The following is a 16,111-nucleotide window of genomic DNA, read 5'->3' on the forward strand; positions in this document are numbered from 1 at the left end:
CAAGATTCCTGTAAAACCTGACTACTCCATAGAACCTTTGACCCCAAACATGTGCCAGCTGAGAACGTTCTTCGGAACTTTCTTATCTCAAAATAATTTGATCATTAGAGAATGACTTCAGCCTGGGATGTTTAATTTTTCCCTTTTCCCACTTTTCTCATGTATTCTCCCACTCAATAAAATATATTTTAGGAACAATCATTGGGTATTTTGCTATGCATGCTTAAAATTTCAGCTTCAGAATGGCTGTTTAGAAACTGAAGACTAATCTTAAATGTAAGGCAGGTTTTTTTTTTTTTTTTTTTTTTTTTTGCAACACCCTCTGAATCTTTTATTAATCAGAAGTGGGACTGGGCTGTGGTGATAGAAGTTGGTGTGTTTATTACAGGTATTAGATGTATGTGCATGGAGGAGTGAAGGCAGGAGAAGGGGGTGGGCAGGATGTTAAGGAGAACAAGAAATAAGAACAGAAAGAGACAGGCAAAGAGGAAGTGCTCCTTTGAATACAGCACATAGGTGTACATCAAGTGCTCCTCCCTCCTCTTCCCCCACCCCTAGTTCTACTTTCTTGTTTACAGAGTGTGCAAGTACAAAATCAGCTTTTACTTACAACTGTGTTAAGCACCACCTGCCTGCCCTCTGTACCTCGCTGTCCCGCGATGAGGTCAGCCAGGGAAGGGCCCCGGTTCTACAAGCAGCCTTGTCACTCAGGCTAACAGTAGTGATTCACTTGCAGGAGGCAAAAATGACTCAATTGTTGGGCTTATTGACTCCAGGGAGCACGGCTACTCTATCATTACCATGGAGTGCAAACACCCTGAGCTCTGTTTTGGTCCACTTAAAATTACTATTTGCTGTGAAGGATTGGCAAAGCAATTCTTAAAATGATGGGGGTGAAAGTCAGGCAAGTGCCATTATGGGCTTTTCCTTCCGTTTAAGCAGAAGTGAGCAGTACAGGCCTTGTTTGGAGCCTGATCCCCTTATTTAACCTTTTGTTCCCTTTGCTGTATTAACATATATTAACCGGCTGGATATGCCCTAGGGGGGATAAGAACCTCATGACCAAATTATGGTGCTGTTTTCATGGGTAACCTCTCCTTGGGTGGAAATTAAACCCCAATACAAATACATTTTAGGTCCATACAGAATTGAGGAGGGATGCCCAACAGTCCTGCAAAGACCACAGCAACCGGGGAGTGGCTGGGGAAATTACACTTGAGAGGAACTATTTGAAAAACCAAATAAATCTAATTAAATAAGTTACAAAATTATTTTCCCATCTCTTATCTACTCCTCTTGGTTAATATCCATGACATACTGATGTTCCATAATTGCTCTTACGGAACGCTGCAGCTCCGAGGTGTAATGAGCTGCCTTCGTTCACACAAAGGCAGCAAAAGTGGTTTCCCCACAGAGTTATCTTCTCAATTATTTATACTTGCAACACTTACACATAATGGCAGTTTTAAAATCAAACAAACAAAGCAAACCGTACAATAAAGGAAGAAAACAAGAAGGTGCAGGGACCTTTCCCTCTCCTTTTTGAACAGCACAAGGGACAAGCAGGCCATGGAGTGTCAACTGAATTTGGTTCCTTGAAAAGTCTCAGGGGCCTTGTGACCAGATGACATCAAAGCATTTGCGATGACCACCTTGGTGAGGGATTAAGCAAGCGCCATACCTGCCTTGCTTTTAATCTGTGATACCCAAATATGTAAAGGAATGCAAACTTTATTTTTTCCCTTTGCAAGTCTGCTTTTGAAAATTCCTAACCAGAAGACTTGACCTCTGTCTTAAAAAAAAAAAAAAAGGTGCTAAGCTGTCAAAATGATGTCACTGTAAACAGCAAAGGACCATGTGTGTCACAGTGGTCCCCAGGTTGTGGAGAGGCTTGCCAGCTTCTGTGGAACTTGTTTCCACTGGCCACACCTACCTCTGCTTCATCACTTAAAACCTTATATACAAAAGGGGAAATGGTGCTTTGTAGCTATACTGCAACAGGCAAACAAAATAAAATGACGGGTATATTTAAACATTAAGGCAAAATTACAATACTATTTCTAAAGTTTAATTTTGGAAATCTGATGAAGTGAAGTGTTACTGCTACCAGCAGTACCTAGCTCGGAAGCCTGTTCAGAGGAGGTGCTCAATAAATGCTAGTGAGGTTGCCTTTCCACATCAATCCACGGATATAGTTGAGGAGCAGATATTTTAAGAAATTAAAAATAATTTTTTGACCAGACACACATTTGGACCTGCATGAAATCTGTATTTTGTTTCGGATTCTCTATTAAAAAGTATAGGTTCCAGACTTTAGGAAGTAGTTACTAGCTTTACTTAAATAGTTATTGCTCATTAAATATGTTATATATCTCTGACTAAAGATATTCATTAACAATGCCAGTGAAATACAGCTTTTATGTCACCTATTAGCCATTTCCAAATAACAAACATTAAGTAACTATTTCTTTAAATTCCTACAGGGGAGTATCATAAAGACACAATAAAAAAATAACAACTGAAACTTCAAATTTTGTTTCTTGAAATATGACTATACGCACACACATTAAATTTACATACACACAATTATTTTTCATAAATGTACCTTGTGACCTGACACACCTCTTGACACTTGGTTAAAAGAAAAAAAACCTTAAGAAGAGTTTTCTCTCCCAAGCACACAGGTGCTACTGTAAAAGCGCAGAAGGAAAAAGCACACCGTACTGAAGAGAAATGAGACCACGACCCCAGCCCACCGAGATGGGGTGATCAGAGTGAAGAAGTTGGGACTAAGACGGGATCCACCATCTTGTTTCACTTTGCCCCCAGGAATCAAACAAACTGGACATCATAGCATGACCACTTGCTGATTCTTGAAACTCTTCTTAGCCATCTAGAGCTAAGAATAAACCACATTTTGCTGGCTACTTTTTTCTTCCTGCCACTCTCACCTCCAAGATCAACGTGCTTGGTGGTGTGATGGGAGCTGAGAGATTGTGGACTCAATTTTACTTACCAGTACAAAACTACACCTTATTATTTGCCCTCCTGGCAGCACTTGACATCTTCAATACAAAAACCAAAAAACAAACAAAATCTTTCTAAGTATTTTCTCGTGTGGTTATGGACTAGACGAAGGTACAGGAGAACGCAGGTGATGCTAGAAGACTGTTGTGCCAGAAGATTAAGAATACATCTTTGCTGTTGGCAAAGAGAAATCTGAATGAACTTGGATGGATTGCAAATATGTCCTGTGACATGCATACCATATTTTCCAAAGACACTGAGGCGATAACCAGTATGTGATTAACCATTCTGTGAAAGTCGTTAAATTTTAAGGTCTAGAAGACAGTTGGGAAGTTTTTGTGTTTTCAAATATGGGCCAGCTCTGAAGGGAAATTTCAGATTCTGTGAAAGGACTTCAATTCACTTGAAAAACTCTCCCTTTGGCAGTCAAAAACGATTTAAAGGTCAGTGGATTATGGGTGGAAGTGAATTGGTCTGGAGAGTAAAACCAAAAAGTGGAATGGGGTTGAGAAGGTGTGGCTTTTGTCTCCATGAAGGCTCCCTCCGCCTGACTGGAATAGAAGTTGCTACCCGTGGCTTGAGGGCAGTAATATTATACAGCTCTCAATTACCAATGTGACAGATTCACAAGAAACCTTAACCTCTATTTTTCCAGCCTTCCTCAACCACAGGAGCAGACTCATTCTTAGCAGACCAGCCAATTAACCAAGCATTAAAAAAAACCCACAAATCTATACCAATAGCTTTGCAGAATGGAGAGAAAAATGGGTGAAGTAAAACACTTACTCATTGTTGTAGTAAGCAGTAAAATAAGTTGAAACAGGTATTGGTTGATAAAAATTAATTTTTAAAAAATCAGAAGAAATGACATATTTGTCTTCTTTTCTCTAAGCATCCCATGTATATGCTTTAATGTTTTAGTTCACAGGGACCTGGCCTTCGGTTTACCCTTGACTGGTGGCAGATCTGATAAAGCGTTCGCACAAATATGCTGAGTCTGGTTTACAATTTGTTTGGCAACTTCCCTTCCAGATAAACATAATCCAAGTACAACTTCTTAAAAAAAAAAAAAAATGTTGTGTTTACTTGTCCTGTGCTTAAGGATTTTTTTCTTCTAAATGTTCCCTCAGGATGCTGGCTTGCAACCTAGAAAAAGCTTGGATTTCAGCTTCAGTCTCCAAGGTATTCTACTGTTCAGCCAGGCCGTTTGCTGGGAGGGAAGCTCTCTACCTTGCTGATTTAATTAACAGGATTCTTTTCATTATTACGGGGATTTAGTTTCTTCTTGCCTCTCAGTGTTTGGAAACACTGATTTATGTTTTATATTTTGAGGGGAAATTTATTGTTCTTTGACAGCTGAGGCTCGGTAAGTCCCCCGCATTGAAGGGACCCTAGGGAGGTGTCCTCTTTGCCCTGCCCACCTATATGCTGTCATCTCCAGGCATCCTCCAGAAGTGAGAAGAACCGTCAGCTGTTCAAGGCCCATCCAACTCCTCCTCCCTCGGATAATTATGCCAGCAGGGGTTGGCCCATTCCCATTTATGAATGGTGGTATTAGTAGTTTGATCAGTAACTGTGAATCACCGATTCATTTAAGTGAAGCAAACAGTCGATGAATCTTTGGACTGGATTTAATCTCTTGACTAAATGAAGCTCATTGAATTAAGTGGTAGACTGTGCTGTATTTAGGATGATGATCATGGCTGAACCAAAAATCAGGGCAAATTTTCTAAATTTGAGTATACTTGTGGGGTCCATAAAGTATACTTGAAATTAGTACTATAGAATATTTGGCATGGATGGTCATTAACTCTACTAAATTATCACTCTTCAAAACTACACAGTCCAACAAATCCTGACATGGAGAAAAAGTAACGCATCAGTGAAAACTCTAGAAGACTTATAGAAAATTTATCGTTAAGGTGAAAATTTTCATGTATCAGTTAATGTCCATTATTTGATTATAATCAAAATCTCCCTTTCTTGAGGGCTTCATAATTCACCATTTATATTATTATAATTAACATTTATGGTACTAGGCAATAAACTGAAAGCATGCATGTCTCTTCTTATTTCTCATGAAAATCTTACAAAGCAGGAATTGTTATTAGCATTCCCATTGTATGGCTGGGGAAACTGAGACTTAGCAAATGCAATAATATGCCTAAGGTCATACTGTCGGTAAGTGGCAAAGATGGGACTGAGATCCAGGCCTTTCTGACTTAATGCATAGGATGTGACTATGTAGAATGAATACAGCCTTTCCAGGGTATATCTACCGACAGTGAAAAGGCCGCGTTGTAGGCTGACTTGTGTTCCCCAGATTTATATGTTGAACTCCCAATCCCCAGTACCTCAGAGTGTAACTACCTTTGGAGATAAGGCCTTTAAAGAGGTAAGTTAAAGTGAAGCCATTAAAGTGGGATCCTAATCCAGCAGGACCGGTGTCCTCCTGAGAGGAGGAAGAGTCCCGGGGATGCAGGGGCACAGAGGAGACAGCATGTGAGGACACACAGGGAAGGCGGCCATGGGCAATCCAAGGAGAAGCCTCTGAAGAAACCAAACCTGCTGACACTTTGATCCGGGACTTCCAGGCTCCAGAACTGTTAGAAAATAAATTCCTACTGTTTAAGCCACCCAGTCTGTGGTGTACTGTTACAGCAGCCCTAGCAAACTAATGCAGAAGGTAACATAGAAACAGGAGCTAGAGGAAGAGCAGACATCAAACTTTAGCTTTGAAAAGATGGTTCCTTCCCTACTCCGTGACCTCTGGAGACTCGCTGCCCTGGGTGGCATTGGTTCTTGTCAACTTAGCACACACACACACACACAAAAGTGAGTGGAAGTTGTAGAATGGCAATTAGGATTGCTAAGGCAACAAGACCAGAGTTAGGAGAAGGAAGCTATTCTGTGTGTGAGAAAAACCATGTTACTCAGAGAAGGGAAAAGGAAGAGGGCTGATGAAACAGGTGTAGATAGTCTTTCAGTATTTGGAGGGTCTGCCTGAACATAGGCCACACACACACACACACACACACACACACACACACACACACAGTTGGGAGCTAAGAAATTAGGAATATTTAAGGGGGTTGTTATGGTTTTGGGAGGGGTCTGCAGCTGAAACATCTCCTGGGAACCAGAAAACATCTTGATAATACTCTGGTCACAAGCTTGCTTAGTTCTAAGAGACCCCTTTACCTGATAGTTCTCAGTCAGGTAGGAAAATGGAGGCAATTTTTAGACTAAACACATAAAGTGAAGCTTTGGAAATGGCTTGATTTTTAGACCAGAACCTTTCACTTATCTAGATTCATAAGCCAGTAATTCTAAGGAAGAATAAAGAAAGAATACCGAAAGAACATGCAATACTATAATGGTTAGTATTTTCAAGATCTTTAAAATCAAGGGATATGGGTATGAGAACGTGGTCTGATTGTATAAAGAAAACATGAATTAAAATAAGCCTCACTCTGAACCCGATTCAACAGGTCGAAGCTAATTTTCTCATTCATCAGTTCTGCAGGATTATATAGGAGTTGTGTTTTCAAAATTTGAGTTATCTTTGTTTATTCAGACTATCAGGATCCCAAAATTCAGATCATAACTCTATCTAAAAATTTCAGACTTCAAAAATCTTTCCACAAAGGAAATCCTCAACAGATTTTTATCCTCAAGTATATTCTCAGGAAACACCAAGGTAAAATGTTACCTGGGCCTACCAACTCATCATTACAGTGCACATAACCTAAAACAATTTGGGGTCAATAGAATAAGGGAACAAGAAAACACTTGAAGAAAATCACTACAGTGGTGAGAGGCCCATTCCATAAACATGACCAGGATTTCATTCCCTACAAGGGCGAGTTTCAGAATGGAAGCCTCTTTTTGCTTGGCTCATCTATATTCACCTACAATGACTCCCATTCCCACTATCTGCTTGGTACATTCTCCCTTCAGTCTCCCAATTTTCCTGCTTCACCTCCTTTCTTTTATTAACAGTTTTTAATGCCTTGGAGAAATTCTAGAATACACAATTCTTAATCCCTTGAACAAATACATCTTCAGTGTCTGCTGCCTACTTGGCAATGCACTGAAGGCCTTACAGGAGGGACACAAAAGAACACGTATGAGAGGCCACATTTGCCAAGTGAAAAAAAGCACTCAATTTGGGATTAATTTCATGCTCTAAGGATCTCCTGATTTAATTGGAGAAATAAAACATATATCTATCCATCAGTCTGTTAAGTTTTAAAAAAATCTTTTTAAAGATTTTATTTATTTATTTTTAGGTATAGGGGAAGGGAGGGGGAAAGAGAGAGACACATTGATGTGAGAGAGAAACACCGATCAGTTGCCTCTCATATGGGCCGCATCCAGGAAGTGAACCCCTAACCCAGGCACGTGCCAAGACAGGGAATCAAACTGACGACCTTTGGCTCTGCCCCAACCAATTGAGCCACACTGGCTAGGGCTTTTAAGTTTTCTTTAGTGAGGAGAAACAGCACAACTTAATGGAAAGGGCATAGGTTTGAAATACCTGGGTTAGAACCCTGGCTATATAAATTACTCTGTGGTTTTGGAGAAGTTCTTTGACTCTTCTGTGTCTTCATAACCTCAACTGTAAAATGAAAATAAGTTATATGATCTACTTCAAAGACTTGCCCTAAAAATGAAATGTGATGGCCAACTTGTACTATAAAGGCATCAGAACATCACTTGAGAATTTCAAGGAAAAAATATATTTAAATCATTCTAAAATAAATTTCTAACATTTACAATTCTCAAACACTGCCAGGCATACACAGATGAAGGAGATTCAGTTTGTTCTCAGAAGGCTTGAAGTTTAGCAGTGAAGAGACGACGGTGCTACAGGATGAAAGAGGCCCTATGGCAGGCGTGGTCACAGGTTACAGAAAGGATGGACATAATGCACACAAGAGGGAGAAGAGGAAGGGAGCCTTTGGGCTCCTCCTTGCAGGATTCTGATGCGTAGAAATGGGAAAGATAAAAAGACACGGAACATACCAAGTAGAGGAAATTATTTAAGCAAATGCAGAGAGAGAGCAAGTGCTTCTGGCCAATACACCAAGCACACAAGGTACTGGACTGACATTGGGAAACAAATGTGAATCCTGGTTTGCAGTTTCTTGGCTACTGTTTGACTTCACTGATTCACCATTTCTCAGCTTCAGAATGGAGATGATATGCCTCATAAATTTATTGTAAAGATTAAATATTTAGTCAAATAGCTGGCATGTTTGAAATAAAATATATTTAGAAAGAGTGATTAGAAAAATTCCCAATATTACCAAAAAAAATCCTAATTACTTTCTAGGGTGTGCATCTAGTGGCCCAATCATAGCACTTATTTCTTATAAAAGTTAAACATTGGAGGATGAGCTTCAAAGTTTATTTGTGTTGTTAACTTACATTTTGCCATTATTTTATTTACAATGTATCTCTATTGGTCTGTCAGTGGGAAAAAAGTGAGTAATAACAGACAATTTGAATTTTCAGCTGTTTTGTTAGGATTTCTCTTCCAGGGTGTTATAGGCATGGACAGGCACAAACACTGTAGATGGGCCTTTGCTCAGAGCTCACAAATGATTCATCTAAATATTTACGTATATAAGAATAACTTGGAGAAGAGGAAGAGCAAGAAATTGGAAACTTATGTGAAAAAAATAATGAAGGGAAACTCTCCAAATTTGGGGAAGGAAACAGACATACAAGTCCAGGTAGCACAGAGAGTCCCAAACAAGCTACACCCTAAAAGGTTCACACCAAGACACATCACAATTAAAAGCCAAAGGTTAAAGATAAAGACAGAATCTTAAAAGCAGCAAGAGAAAAGCAGAGAGTTTCCTACAAAAGGGTGCCTATAAGACTATCAGCTGATTTCTCAAAAGGAACTTTGCAGTAAAGAAGGGACTGGCAAGAGGTATTCAAGGTAATGAAAAGCAAGGACTTAAAACCAAGATTATTCTATCTAGCAAAGCCATCATTTAGAATGGAAGGGCAGATAAAGTGTTTCCCAGACAAGGTAAAGCTAAAGGAGTTAATCATCACCAAGCTATTAATATATTAAATGTCAAGGGGACTTACTTAAGAAAAAGAAGATCAAAATTATGAACATTAAAATGACAACAAACTCACAACTATCAACGACTGAATCTAAAAAATAAAAACAAAACCAACTAAGCAAACTAGAATAGGAACAGAATAATAAGTATGGGGATCATTTGCAGGGTTATCAGCTGGGAGGGGGAAGGTGGAGAAATGGGGAAAAGGTACAGAGACTAAGAAGCATAATCGGTTTGTACAAAATACACAGGGGGAGGTTAATAATAATATGGGAAAGGGTGAAGCCAAAGAACTTATATGCATGACCCATAGACATGAACTAAAGGGGTGGGACTGCTGGAGGGAAGGGGGGTACTGGGCAGAGGGGAGCAAAGGGGAAAAAATTGGAACTACTGTAACTAAATAATCAATAAAATATACTTAAAAAATTTAAATATATATAGAAAAAGAATAACCTAGTTATTCTAGTCATTGTTCTTTGAAGTCAAGGACAATGGAAGCTAAATTATCTCATGTTTGGACCATGAGCATTAATGTTGGAATAAGAAAAGGAAAAAGAAATAAGGGCTTGAGATTAAGGTCCCAATACCTCTCTTCCGGACCCATCTTTTTGAATTCTCAGAAATGTTAAAGGGTGGGGGTGACTATGATGCAGAACCTGTTCTGCTGACTATAAAAACAGGGCTGCTGAAATTCCTTTAATTTGGGTATGTGTGATGGTGATTCTAAATATGGACCCCAAATGTAGGACACAAGACCTACATACTGACTTTCGGCAGATGACAATCTCTTATTCTTCATTTTTGCCAAGTGAATCAAGTAGAAATACAATCTTGACTTAAGTTATTCTCAGAAACAACTGTGTTTTAATAGTAAAATGATTTTAAAAATTACACAAATACCTTAATTTAAAAAAGGGAAAATTCTGCAGAAGGATGTTGTCCTACATCCTTTAGAATGAAACTGATCAATTGGACATCCATGTGGAGATTCAAAATTAACAAACACTGAGGGCTGAAATGCCACAGAAGATCCTGTCTTCTGTTGGTAAAGCACATCTCAAATGCTTCAAAAAGGTCAGAAAAAAATAGAATAAAACTCTGCTGTTCAGTTTCAACCCTGAAGATCCAAAGAGATCTAATCAATTTTCTATTTATTAATCAAAAATTGTATATAAGGTTTTCTAGGATGCAGCCCCTGTAGAATAAAGCTACCAAACTACTTTCGATAAATTTTTAATGAGATATTTGCCTTGGCAATAGGTATCACCAAGAAAAGATGTCCTGCAGTGCCTGTGAAATACGTAGGATTGACTCAAAGAACTCTATGTCACCCCATGGATTACATCAATCATAGGGTCAAAAGAAGAAGTATAAAAAATAAAAAGAGAAACGATCAGTTCCAAACAGAACATGCGTAAACATTCATTCTGTTCAAGAGATAGTCACTTGGCTTGTTCTATAAGTCATTAACTCTCCCCCAGACTGAGTTTTCCTGATACTGTATGCTATTTTATGTGGTTTGGAATCATTTCAGGAATTGATCTTCATACCATTTTCAAAGAAAAACACAAACAAGCCTCTTGGTCTCTTACTTCAACTTAGAGTTCAAGGCTGCTTTGCCTTAGTATTGCCTTTGTCTTTCTACCGTTGCCTCAAACTAGAAAAAAGATCTGGTTCACCCAAAGCATGCCCCCACCCTTTGGGTTGTTCCTGTAGCTCATTTTTCAGCACCAATTAGCAATAATTCCAAACTTAAAACAGCGTAGAGACTGATATACCCGGTACCTCCCAGCAATCATTGAAAAAGGAAAATAGAATTTGAGTGGTCCTGCCAAGGAGAGTACATTTAGATAGTCAGCATTAAAACAATAAGAAACAGACAAAAGTGCTGATTGGAAAGTGGAGGGAAAAGCAGCTTGTAGAGAGAAACCAAATAAAGCAAACTGACAACTAAAAATGGACTCACTTTGCCCTTAAGAGTGAGGGCTTAGTTGTGGGAATTCCCCTCAATGGCCAGGAATGGAGAGACATTCTCAGACTATTCTAACAGTCCTCTGGTCACTGATGTGGACTGACATGGAAATGAATATGCTTACATAACATTTCAGCGAGGACTATCATTTTCATTGGGCAAACTTGCCTCCATTATCTTAAAGAATTAAACTGAGCTCTTTCCACAGGATACTGCCCCCTATGGAAAAAGAAATCTGGGGTAGTGTAGAAGGTAAAACCTTGGGTTCAGTGTGAGCCACTGAAGGTCTGGCCTTGTTCTGATTCTTAAGAGCTTTGCAACTGTGAACAGTCACCAAACCTGGAATAGCCTGCACTTCCTAATTTGTAATAAACTGTGTTTACGTCACAGGGCTGATGTTAGAATCATTCAAGGCAGCCTATATAAAAGTGCCCTCCAAGGCTATAAAATATAAGACAAGGTGATAAAGAGGTATTGCATTAAAGCACCAAAAGTTGTTTTTTGTTGTTGTTGTTTTTTTTTACTTCATTCTACATTACATCTCCTGAGAACCCTTCTTACTTTTTGTGAATGTCCAGTTTTATGGGAGTTCATTTAGAATGCAGAAACAAACAAAGAATCTCAGCACAATATAGTCTCATTTTGTTTCCTTTCCCTCCTTAATATTTTGTATAAAATTGTGTAAGTGCCATCGGGAAACCTCACTTTTTCTCATCTTTGTAATGGACACAGTACAACTTTTTATGTAGCATTTAAGGTATTCAGAAGAAAGTCTCCCAGAATACAAACCCATAATCAAACCTGAAACTCTGGAAGCCCTCTGAAAGTGAACACCAAAATATCTTGCCCCCAAACAATATTTACTCTCATGAGCTGCAAGTCTCCTCGCCAATAGTAAGTCACACTCCTGTTGGCAGCACTGGATGGGAAACATCTGCACATACAATACAAAACTCATTCCCTTGCTGGAGGGCACAAAAGCAACTTGCAATGGCACCTGAACGAAGGCCGTTATACAATAAACCAAATCTGAAGCCATGAAAGGAGAGCAATTTGCCAACAAGCTTGATGTTTTCAGATTCTGGCCCATTTTCCCTTATTCTTTGCGAAGGTTCATATCATCCTGTTCTTAGCTTCTTTTGCCATATATGCCCATTCTGGTAGGAAAACAAGACTCCATCAATGCATGGATTTGATACCAAGCATACAGCAGGCTGGTTTGTGGCCACCATACCTCCCCCAGGGAAAAGTCAAGCTCTGCCCCCCATTCCCCATGATTCAAGCTGTGTGACGTTCTCCAAAGCGCTAACTCTGAACTGCATTAACAGCTCTTAAAATGCATCCATCCAGTACTACTCCTCACAGAGACTGGTAGATCACCACTAGCTGTGATTCTTCAGGATGATCAGGAAGCATCTTGATATAGATCATGTGCTCTGGAGAGAGAGAGGGAGAAGGAGAGGGAGGGGAGGGGAGAGAATAAGAATAGAAAGAGCAGAGAAGAAAACACAAACAAAACTGGGAGCCAAAGTCTTCCTTGGCTGAGTGCTGCCAGTTCCTTCCAGCATGTGAAAAATCTTACCCCAAATTCCCCGCCGTACGAGCAGCACTGGTTTTGTTCACCTTGACGCACTCAAAAGGGAGGCACAAAACAGTCATTTTAAACAGCAAAATAGCAGGCCATGCCATGCAGCCTCCCTCTGTACAGGTTTGGCTGAAACATCTGTGGGAAAAGGGGCTGCAGAAAATTCAGTGAAACATAAGCAGTGAGAAAACCTTTCTCTCCTCTTCAATTACTCAAAAATGGGAAAGGAGCATCGTTTTCCAAAGAACAAATGCTACACAAGACATGCCCTTTAAATCCTTTTTAAGGTTCTGTGACCTGTGAAACTATCTGCAATATCAGCAGGAGAAAGCCCTTTCGAGAACAAATGCCCGTGTTTTATGTGTACTGTATTTGCTAATCATTACTTCATAAGCAAGAGCAGATATACAGTGGGGCTATAAATAATGGCGGGAATGTAAAAGTGAATTGATCTGTCTGGCTATCTAGTAATACTCCTGGCACAAGACCAGTCTTGAATGGCTGCCAACTACCACGGAGCCAGCCAGTGATTTGTCTGGGGGTCCTGCCCTGTCAGGCAGAAAACAGCCTCAAAGCTGAACTCCCACCACTGTGCACACTGGCTAGATCGTGGCCGTGAGCATTTCCCGCAGAGTCCCCTTTCACCAAATCAATCCAAAAATTACTCTAAAAAATTTATGGCCAAGAAAGCAAAGGAAACATCGGAACCAAACCAAATTCAAAAATTAATAAGCACCTTAATAATCCAAGCTGGAGATCATGAGCGAAAAATATGAAAATAGACATCGCAAGCCAACCTGAATTACAAAGCAGGCGTGGGGGTAGGGGGTCAGTAAGAACTAGGATGTGATCCCAGAGGTTACTATAGTTAACAACATAGATTTGTCACAATCCTTAATCTATCTGGTGTATCAAAATTGACCATGGCTAGCTGTGGATCTGAGGGTGCGGGGCTGCCGGGACCTTCCTATGGAAGAGGCACCTGCATAATTCTGGACATTTAAGCAACAAGGCTCAAAGAATTGAATCAGCCCACCTCCAAAGGGGCAAGTTTCCTGATAAAGAAGTGGGGTGGCTTGGAAGCAGGTCTGACAAGCAGCGTATTTAAATAAAACTCTCCTTTGCAAACAGAGATACAGTTGTGGGTCGATCATCTCCCTACCAGGCACCTGCCTTACCCCACCCTCTTAGTGGCAGAAATGAGTCTGATCCCAGGACTGGTGTCATGAATCACTTCTCCTGTGGACACAGGGAAACAGCCCCTCCAGCAGCTATCTCAGGACACCTTGCAGGGATGCGGGAAGGTGCCCACCTGGCATTGTTTCTCCTATCCCTCAAGGCTGTCCCCCAAGTTCTTTGTAAGATCAGCCCTGGTTTCAAAACAAGGAAGGAAGGAAGGAAGGAAGGAAGGAAGGATGGGGAGGGAGGGAGGGGGAAGAAATATGGGAGAAGTAAAAAGAAGAAAAGAAAAACAAGACAAAATAAAAAGGAATGAAAAAAGGAGGGAAAAAAAAAAAAAACAGAAAATCTCATCAAATGATGAGCTCAATTCCAGCCTCTGCGAGGTACGCTTGATTCATGGGCTTCAGGCAGAACAGGCTCCACCTGAGTGTTTCTTACACATGTGCAATATCCTCAGAATAGATAAAGTAACAGAGAAGGCGTTCATGGGATAGGCGGGTGCACCGTGTGAATCAAGAAGTTGCTAATTATTTAAGGATTGGCAAGTTGAATTTCCTCAAAGTGATGCATGTTTATGGCTCGGAGACCACAGAAGGGTGAGGCAGCTGCTTTGTTTGGATATTTTCTCATTTTCTATTGAATTTCATAAATAACAACCAAACTCAAACAAAACTGATTTAGATTTTACCTCATCACTTAAAATATATTTTGTCGAGTACAGTCTGTGCAGTAATCCTCTGCTCTACTTTAATTTGGTTTTAATTTTATAGGCCCTGTTTTAACTGCATATTTCCAGACCTTTATTTCTCTCACAGCTCTTAGCAAAATGGTAGCTCATAAACACAAGCTCTGCTGTATAGACTTTGCATTTCATCCCAAAGTATTTCCTTTTTTATAGCCCTGGTCTTTCCATCTTAGTGCTGTGAGCTTGGGTCACAAATCTCTCTGCTATTCCAGTGTGTGACATCTTCGCTCGTTTGCCGCTGCTCATTAACAAACAATACTGCTGTGAAATTGGTTTAATGACAAAGTAATAAAATTGCTATTCTGCTCACAGATTGCCTGAGGCACTTTGAGCTCCTACAAGGCTTACTGTGGGTGCCAAGATACATTAAGCTGCTTATTCGTAAAAACTGCATCATCCGTTTTTTCACAGGTTTTTTCCCTTTCCTATCCAGCCTTGCTTCTTTTTATCTTCAAATAAAAAGATATATTTGCTTATGTTCTTCCAGGCTGTCAAATTTTTACTTGCATGCATATTTCTGGAAAATGAAATTATATTTCATTTCTTTCTTTCTTTTTTTTTCCTGGAAAGGTCACTCTGTCCCTCCTACAAGGTTGTCGCTGGACAGAACATCCACCGCATACAACATTAAAGCGGACTTATTTTCGTACATGACATAAGTGGGAGCCAGGGTCGCGTGAACCTATTTTGGGAGGGCAAGGGAATGAAACTATTTATGGAATGGTTTTACCTTTTCAAAGAGCAAGATTTGGAGACTCCTTATAATTTCTCTTCTCATATTAAAACTGAAAATTTTACATGAAAACAACCCACATATCTCTGGTAGTGACTACTCACATTAATATTTTATGAATAATAAAATATGTCTGCATTAAAGCAAAAATCTTCAGCAGGCACCTGTTTTCCATAATGAATTACATGTTCTGGGAAAGTAGCCTTTTTCCATTTGTCTAATGCCCATCCAGACCTGAAGATTTACTGCAGCAAGACAATGGGGAAATAACCCAATTGCGATTTGACAGGTGGGCAGGTCTTGATAATTATGGCCAGACATCTTAACACTGTGCAACTGATGTAAATAAACATCCACAGCACAGATCAATATTGCTTTCCTACTTTTGCATTTTGAATAACACATGCTAGCAATTTACATCCTTTTTCTCTTTCTGGCTGATTGGAAAGGCTGCATTCATTTAAACACATTGCATGCATACACACACTCCACATATTTCATTTAAAAGTATTCAATACACCCAACAGCCAGAACTGTACTTTATAATCACATTACAGTCACCTGCTGGTACATTTCTATTAATTATGTAAACTGATATTTCAAAGGCTCCAAAAAGCATCTGAATGGGCCATTTGAATACCTGTAATACCTGGGTGACAAATTAAAGAAAATACAAACCACATTGGCAAAAAACTGAACTGTCAAGAATTTGGGCATCTTTTCCTCCTCTCCGTGCGCCTGGCATTCTTTACAATTTCATGAACTGTAGGTGTTTCCT

At 39.7% G+C, this 16,111-nt stretch overlaps 1 protein-coding gene across 7 annotated transcripts in view; it reads right to left on the minus strand.

Moving 5' to 3' along the window:
• Window positions 1-16,111, minus strand: part of MEIS2 (Meis homeobox 2) — a 199,936-nt gene that overhangs the window by 19,398 nt on the left and 164,427 nt on the right. The gene's annotated exons all lie outside the window — the stretch shown is intronic.

Source organism: Furipterus horrens, unplaced genomic scaffold, assembly GCF_987537825.1.
Source record: "Furipterus horrens unplaced genomic scaffold, mFurHor1.1.pri manual_scaffold_3, whole genome shotgun sequence".
NCBI classification, from domain to species: domain Eukaryota; kingdom Metazoa; phylum Chordata; class Mammalia; order Chiroptera; family Furipteridae; genus Furipterus; species Furipterus horrens.